An 8,319-nucleotide genomic window follows, 5' to 3' on the forward strand; every position below is an offset into this window, starting at 1 on the left:
ACACAAAGCCTGACAGTCTCACATGTTTTGGAGACTTCAATACACTTTGTTCTTGTCCCAAATACTCATGTTCTGTGTGTACTACTATAAGCTATTATATAAGAGGGGGTGGGGAAAATTAAAAAATACTGCAGCACTACAAGCCATTTAGCATGCTGAGTTCCCACAGTTGCTTAGTGGGTGTTCTGAAACTAGGCCATATTTCTAGTATTAAGAATTTCAAATCACTACTTCCAAAGTACAGAAATAAATGTCTTCAAGATTAAATCATAAAACCTTACTATTTTAAGCTGCCTAGTATATAAGTATCCTATTTCTAAGAGTTTAAAATGGTAATTAACACATGGTAGATAAACGAGTATTTGTTTTAGCAACAAGAAATAATTAGCTTTTCTACTGGTACTTACAGAATCATAGGATTCAACAGGATCACAATATTAAGATAAAGTGCAGTTTATCTGAACAAAAACTAAAAAGGTGAAATTTTTAGTTCTTTACCTCAGAAGATACATAAACAAAATTAGAATTAAATATAATCTCTTTCAGGTCACTCAATCTGTTATACTTCACATGCTTCCAGCAAATAAGTGATTACAACCCTCAACCTAATTTTTCCAGTCCAGATTGCCAATACCAAATAAATTAATAAAGCTTACTCTCTTTAACAGAATAAAAGTTGCAGAAATACTTATGTCATTTTGTTATATCATTGCAACAGGTATGTTTTTATTCAAAACTAGTGAAGAAAAACATGTTACTCAATTTTACATATTTCATAGCTAAGTAAGCAAAGAAACATGGTAGGTATAAAATCTAGTTCAACAAATTGTAAAATACTTATACTGCAGTGAGTCAGTAATTTCAGATAATTATTTGCTTCAATTTAATTTTACTCAGTATTTATGGTGCCTACTGTTTCACCTCATTAAGCAAATCTTTCCAATACCAAAAGCTTGACATTGTAATTTTTTAATTGCATCATTTTAGATAAAAACTTTTTCCAAATACAACACATAGTCCTGTGTAACCTTTAACAAAATTCACTAACGGTACTTAATTTTTCTTCATGATATTCTATCAGCATTACTCTTATACTGTTCTATATATAAAACAAATTGTGTCTTGAAAGAGTCTATGTTTATCACATTAAGTTGCCTTTAGCTGCCATTTAAAGAAAATATCTTGTATCTGATTTTTAACTGTTTTTCCTGTGCTCTCATTTTTAACTCTCTTATGATGTCTAGGAAAAATCCCAGTCCTTTTTATCATTAGGTTACTAAACTTTTGTAAATTGTACATTATGACTTAAAAAAAAAAAAAAAAAGCCTTCAATTAAGGCCTGAGGGAGTCTAAAAGCAGAAAATATGTTTAAGACCAAAAGCACTAGGGATCCCTGGGTGGCGCAGCGGTTTGGCGCTTGCCTTTGGCCCAGGGCGCGATCCTGGAGACCCGGGATCGAATCCCACGTCGGGCTCCCGGTGCATGGAGCCTGCTTCTCCCTCTGCCTGTGTCTCTGCCTCTCTCTCTCTCTCTCTCTCTCTCTCTGTGACTATCATGAATAAAAATTAAAAAAAAAAATTAAAAAATGTTTAAAAAAAGAAAAAAAGACCAAAAGCACTAGAACATCTCTTTGTCCTTTTTAGTTAAAGGTCTGTTTGTTTTGGGGTTTGAGATTGTTAATTTCAGTAATTTTTTATTAGGAGCGTACAAAGTCTAGACATTATACACTGGAGAAAAGGTAGTAAAGAAGACAGACATACTTGATGCTATCATGAAACTTACAGTCTAGCAAAAAAAAAAAAAAAAGGCAGAAATTAAATACATTATTACCAAAAAATGTTAAAAAAAAAAAAAAAAAGAGTAACCACAGGTGCCAAAGGACCTTAGAACAGGAAAATTTAACTAAGGATCAAAGAAGGCCTCCCAAGGGATGTGATACCGAGGCCAGAAGGGTGATTAGGTTAGTCAAGTGAGAATGCAGGGGGTTGTGTCCAAGGAGATGATACCAGAAAGTCTGTTTCCTAATAAATAACCTTGGAGATAAATGAAGTGATATAAAATTTGTAATGTAGGGGCGCCTGGATGGCTCACTTGGTTAAGCACCTGATTCTTGGTTTCAGCTCAGGTCATGAATTCATGGGTTGTGGTATCAAGCCTACATCAGGCTCCTCACTCAGCAGAGAGTCTACTCAAAAGACTCTCCCCCTCTGCCCTTCCCCCTTCTGGCTCCTGTGCTCACTCTCTAAAAATAAATATAAATAAATCTTTTTAAAAAATGTATAATTTAACTGCTAAACTGAAAATTTTAAAAAGCAATTTCTCAAGTTTCTATAACAAAAATAACTGGAAAGATCAAAAGCAACAACAAAAAGCAGTATGAGAATGTCTTAGAATGAGAAATTCTGGTACTTTGGAGGGAACAGTTTGAAATGGCAAAAAAAAAGAAAAAAAAAAAAGGCCTCAAAGGAGTAATAAATCATACTATATGAAAAATATTCAGGCAGCCCGGGTGGCTCAACGGTTTAGTGCTACCTTCAGCCCAGGGCCTGATCCTGGGGATCCGGGATCGAATCCCACGTCAGGCTCCCTGCGTGGAGCCTGCTTCTCCCTCTGCTTGTGTCTCTGCCTCTGTGTGTGTGTGTGTGTCTCATGAATAAATAAATAAAATCTTAAAAAAAAAAAAAAAAGAAAGAAAAATATTCAAGTTCAAAGAACTTTTTTTTTTTCAGAGAACTTTTAAATCATATAAGCCATATACTTCTACCAAGATATAGCTGATTATACAGCCTTACACAAAGGAAAGAGTGGCACTTTGAAATAAGTATGGAAAGAGGTTGGCTTTTAATGCTCTCAGAAGAGTGAATTTTTAATTTTTAGTAACCTCAACACCCAAGGAAGGGCTCAAACTCAAAACCCCAAGATCAAGAGTGGCATACTCTTCCAAATGAGCCAGCCCCCAAAAGAGTGAATTTTAAATGTCTGTACAATAAAAACTTACCATGAATTTTAAAAAGGTTCATAAATGTTACTCTTAATGATGCATAAATGTTGAGAAAAAAATATTTAAATATGATTCTTAAACAATTATCCGAGGTCTAAACCTGGGGGTTATTCCATATCAGGCTGATATGCTCTTCTCATATTTAATTAAAATACTAATGAGAAACATGCTTAGTTAAGAGGTTTAAATAATAATTTGAAGCAGATCCCCAACATTCATACAGATCCACAGTTCAAGGCCCAAATTAAATTTTGGCATACAAGAAATAACAATCTCTAAAAATATATGCTTTCATGAATGCCTACTGAAATACTAAGTCATATAAAGAGTCCTAATTGTTATTCACCTGCAATTCTCCAAATGGATCTTAACATCTCTAACTTCTATGCTTTTTATTTTTTTTATTTTTATTTTTTTATTTATTTATGATAGTCACAGAGAGAGAGAGAGAGAGAGAGAGAGAGAGAGGCAGAGACACAGGCAGAGGGAGAAGCAGGCTCCATGCACCGGGAGCCCGATGTGGGATTCGATCCCGGGTCTCCAGGATCGCGCCCTGGGCCAAAGGCAAGCGCCAAACCGCTGCGCCACCCAGGGATCCCCTTCTATGCTTTTTCTATCCACTATTATCCCTCAAGAGTTAGCTCAAGTCCTACCCTCCAGCAAGCATTGCTGATCGTACATGCAATCTGTCTTAACTCATCAGAGTTCTCCAGCATACACTGCTATCAAAATACCTGTCACATTATGAGACAATTTACTATTGTAGAGTTCATGCAACATACTGTGAACTTCTGAAAGCAGGAAATACTTATCCATGCATCAAACTCTGGGGCATACATGGCACCTACTAGAAGGTAGATGATATTATGAATATAAAATTATAGTAAGAAATATTTACAGAACAGAATTTTAAAGTTAATTTAAGGACTACTGGTAACTGTGACAGTCTCAAAAGCAAGAAGGAGTGTTGTACAACACAAAACTGGAAACTGAGAAAGCACAAAATTAACTGATAATATCTAGAATTTGGAGTTAATTTTATCACTGTCAGAACAAATAATCCCTACTTTACCTCTGAGACTTTAGAAAAACCAAAAGAAAAAAGATTTATCTTTATCAACTGTAAAATTACTTAAAATTGTAGGATTTACAATTAGCATTTGAGGGCAAATAAAGTGCTTAAACTGTGAATGTTCACAGTGCTATAAACATTAGAATATAGGCAACTCAAAATACTTCTTAGTGTTTCAGGTTCATTTCACATAGGGACCAATTATATCCACTTTTAAGGTCTCCTTTAATGTTTTAACTTCAAGCAATATGTTCATTCTTTCCGATAAAAGAACCCTTACCTTTTACAGCATGCATTACTTTTTGCAATCAGTTCTGATCTTTAAAGAAGTTGGAATGAAATATATAGTGTGAAATCTAATTAGTTCTTTTAATTCTTGATAATGGGAACTTCATACTTTCTCAGAAAGCACATATGTTACCAACATCTCAAACGCTAAAGAGCCCTTTGTAATTAGGATATTCTTTTCATGTGTCACAACTTTGATTTGCAGAATTAAAGATGCTGCGCTAAGATGGGAACCAGGGGAAAGTACCCAACAAAGAATGAGCATGAGTTTAACCTCAAAAATAATGCAATTACATATTTTAGAACATAAATCTGTTTTTCCTACTTATCCTTGTTCCTTTCAACCTTCACTGACTGCAATTACAGTTCAGAACACTATATATAAAGTTCAAGCATTCCATAGGTCACCTTGTGACTTAGACATTTTTCAGATTTAAAAGTCAGCGTAAACAGAGTTGAGAAAAAACAAAATTTTAACTAGTATATTATCAGAGAAAACATTTTGGGAAAGATTTATATGGCATAACTTTATTGTGGTATAACTAAGTTAGACAAAACAAAATTCAGAACACAGGGATAGCAACTTTTTTTATAATTTAGCCTATGAAAGATTTAGACTAAATTATAATATGCCAATGCATAATATGTAATGTATGAAGTATAAGTCTAACAATAAGCAAAAATGCAACCAATACTTGCAGGACTCATTTCTCAAGTACCACGTCAAAGTACTTAATGTATCACTGCTTCTAAATTACAGCTCATTTCTATCTAAATTACTTACAACAAAATATTTACAACTTCCCTACCAGTCTTATTAGGAAATGTCAAAGTGTTTATTCTTTATCTAAATCTCCTCTCCTATCTGAACTGATATTTTATAAACTAATTCAAGAACACTTTCCACCAAGGTCAAAATACAAACCTCAGAACTCACTGAAGGATTTGTGGGTCAACCTGTTTGGTTTTAGCGGGTTTGGGGCGGGGAGAGTGGGGGACTGGTCTTGTTTTGTTTTGTTTTTATGCTTTTTTAAGTTACAAATCTTAAAGCCTTATTTGCTTTTTTCATACGTGAATGATACATAAATACAGTAAACTGAATTGTAAAGATATATTCTTTCAACCTCCAAAAAAAATTCATCCTTATTTCTGCACACACTGAGGTATACTTTCAGTCAAAAACACATTTTTTTTAAAACATTTTAAAACATTTGTTTAAAAACATTTATTTTTATGTTTGGATATCTTACTAAAAAAAAAAAACCCCAAAAAATGTTTAAAGAACACAAGTCTTCCAGAAATATTAAATTACACAACAGAGATTGATAAACCACCGTATTTTCAAAACAAATAGGAGACTGTGTGGATAACAAAGAAATTCAATTTTATTTACCTTTCCCCCACATGGGTAAGGCAAGTCAAAAATATACCAACAGAGGGGCGCCAGGCTGGCCCAGTTAGAGCACGCCACTCTTGATCTTGGGTAGTGAGTTCAAGCCCCACACTGAGCATAGAGGTTTTACTTACACACACACACACACACACACACACACACACACACACCAGCAGCTATTCAGAAGGCATCCCTGGAAATATTCCATGTAGAATTCCAGTTTATGTCTCTCTGAACATGGGGACAAGCCCTGTCCCAAGTCACTGAAGAAATAATAATATTTAGAAAAGCACAATCCCAGCAATATAACACAAGAATTTATAATTTTGGTATTCCTTTTGTTTCAAATTTCTGACTGGTTTGTAATTCCCAACTTGTTGTACAAGTCTGGTTACAATTACTGAAACACTTTTTCTCTGATCAACCTTCTGAATATGGTAGTTTAAAAACTTTCTAAGAATCTAACTGCAAGCTATTTATCTCTTAATATCGCTCTTTTATCCATAACAGCTTTTAACAAGAGAAAAACTTGAAACTGTATTAACAATGAGATATCGGTAAACAGATGCCAACCTGAGAGTAAATGTAGTTGTTTCTTCAAAAACTAAACACCCTAAGAAATAATAGTAATCTTAGAAATAGGCCAAGTCCACCCCTCAAAACTGGCACTTTAAGAATACAGTTTTATGTTAGCTTTACATTAGATTTAAGCCATTTGAAAGTCACAAATCTCAAAGCTTTTACTTGTCTAAGTTCTATTTTTATGTATATTCATAATTAAAGTTTATGTACCTTATGTCCAAATAAGTATTTAAAAAATTTATCATATTCAGTCTCAGCTCCATAGGTAGGAAATGGTCATATATATCATTCCTAAAAATTCTTGTCACTGTCACACAGAAAGTCAGGAACACTTGATAAGTTCAAACTATAAATCTATGGATGTTACAGGCTGTATCCGAGAGCTAAGTTTCTTCAAATACGCATTAACAGTTATAGGAGCAACTGTATGGAAGGAAGGGCCAGGGTAGAAATTAGTATACTAATAAACTGAAGTCTTTATAGAAGATCATCTTCCAGTGTCAATGCTACGTTTAAATACAAAAAACAAAACAAAACAAAACAAAAAAACAAACCTGGTTACACACGTATACTCCAGGATTCTGAAAAACAAAAAAATAAGTTTTGGATACCGTAATCCCTCTCAGTAGATACTAGAAGCCCACATGAAGGGCACAAAAATTACACAGGTGGAACAGCCACAGACCGTTGGTAGTTACCAGGATGGAGGCAAACACTAGACAGTACACGTCTGCAACCCAATTTTGCTTCAGCATCCCCAGAGACCGAAAAAAACATTTCTTTGGGTAGGTTGCAACACACTGCTTCCTCTTTTATTCTCATCACCCCCATTACGGTACAAAGCTACAGACGAGAAAATCCAATCACCAAGTGTTAAGGGCTGAAAGCCTGAACACACACACACACACACACACACAAAAGCATCTTCTTTCCAACTCCCCGAGTCGGTATTCCTTCCACCTGTTTGTAAATCCATACTAACACAATAACACATAAGCTCTGCTGATTTAAAAACGGGGGAGGGGGCAATTAAGGGTCTGAAGTCCTCCTCCCTCCACCCGGCTTGGGGCGGGGGAGGGGGATGGCACACAACAATGGATACTGAGGGGCTGGGGGGGAATCGCTGGTCCTTACGGCTCGGGCGCGGGGTGGGGGGGCAGAGTACTTTTCCTCTATTCCGAAGAGCTGCCGCGGAAGGAGGCTGGCACCAGGCAAGTCCGCCAGGGCCGGAGGGCAGGCTCGCCGGGCGGCACAGCCGAAGCCGCCTCGCCGCTCTTCCCGGGAGGCGACGAGGGGAGACAGTGACGGGCTCCGGGCAAGGGGCGGGGAAGGCGCGACCCCGCACCGCCAGCGCCGCGCCGAGGCCCCGCGCCGAGCCTCACCCGCCTCCGCGACGCCCACGGGGCGCCCCGCAGCCCGAGCCAGGTGCCCCCGGGGGCGGAGCGGGCAGGGCCGTGCTCCGGGCGCCCCCGGCCCGCGCGCCGCCCCGCCGCCCGCCGCCGCCCGCCGCCGCCGCAGGCCCGGCCCCGGCCGCTGTCAGCGCCGCCCCGCTCACCGCCGGCGCCGGGCTGCGGGCCCCGCACGAGAGGCGGCTCCGAGGGCCCAGCGCTCCCCGCGCCCGCGCCCGCGCCCGCACCCGGAGAGCAGCGGCGGCGGCGGCGGCGGCGCCTCCCCGGGCCCCAGCCCCTCGGGCCTCGCCCGGCCCCGCCGGCTCTTGCCCCTCAGGGCGCACGGGGCCTCCCCCTGCCGACAGCCGGCCGGGCCGCCCGACGGGCAGGAAAGGAGGCAGGAAGAGCCGACCGACAAACACCCTCCCGCCTCAGCGGCCCCGGGTTACCGTCGGGAGCCCCAACTCCGCCATCCTCCTCGCTCGCCCTCCTTCCTCCTCCTCCTCAGAAGCGACGCTGCCCAACCGCCGCCCCCCGCCCGCCCCTCCCCCACTCGCCCCGCCCCGCCCCGCCCGCGCCTCCACACACTCTCGCT

The 8,319-nt window shown here is 39.7% G+C and overlaps 1 protein-coding gene across 4 annotated transcripts in view; it reads right to left on the reverse strand.

Annotated features, from left to right (window-relative positions):
* SHOC2 (SHOC2 leucine rich repeat scaffold protein) overlaps window positions 1-8,319 on the reverse strand; it is a 92,883-nt gene that overhangs the window by 83,842 nt on the left and 722 nt on the right. The window contains exon 1 of one of the 4 annotated variants that reach the window (XM_041745255.1): window positions 8,174-8,261. The exons of 1 other annotated variant lie outside the window; for it this stretch is intronic. The gene's annotated coding sequence lies outside the window, so the exon portion shown is untranslated. Of the gene's footprint in view, window positions 1-6,546; window positions 6,568-6,890; window positions 6,911-8,173; window positions 8,262-8,319 lie in introns of those variants that run through there. 2 more of the 4 variants (XM_041745257.1, XM_041745256.1) reach the window with 2 other exon arrangements.

The sequence above is a fragment of the Vulpes lagopus genome, chromosome 2 (genome assembly GCF_018345385.1).
Source record: "Vulpes lagopus strain Blue_001 chromosome 2, ASM1834538v1, whole genome shotgun sequence".
NCBI lineage: Eukaryota > Metazoa > Chordata > Mammalia > Carnivora > Canidae > Vulpes > Vulpes lagopus.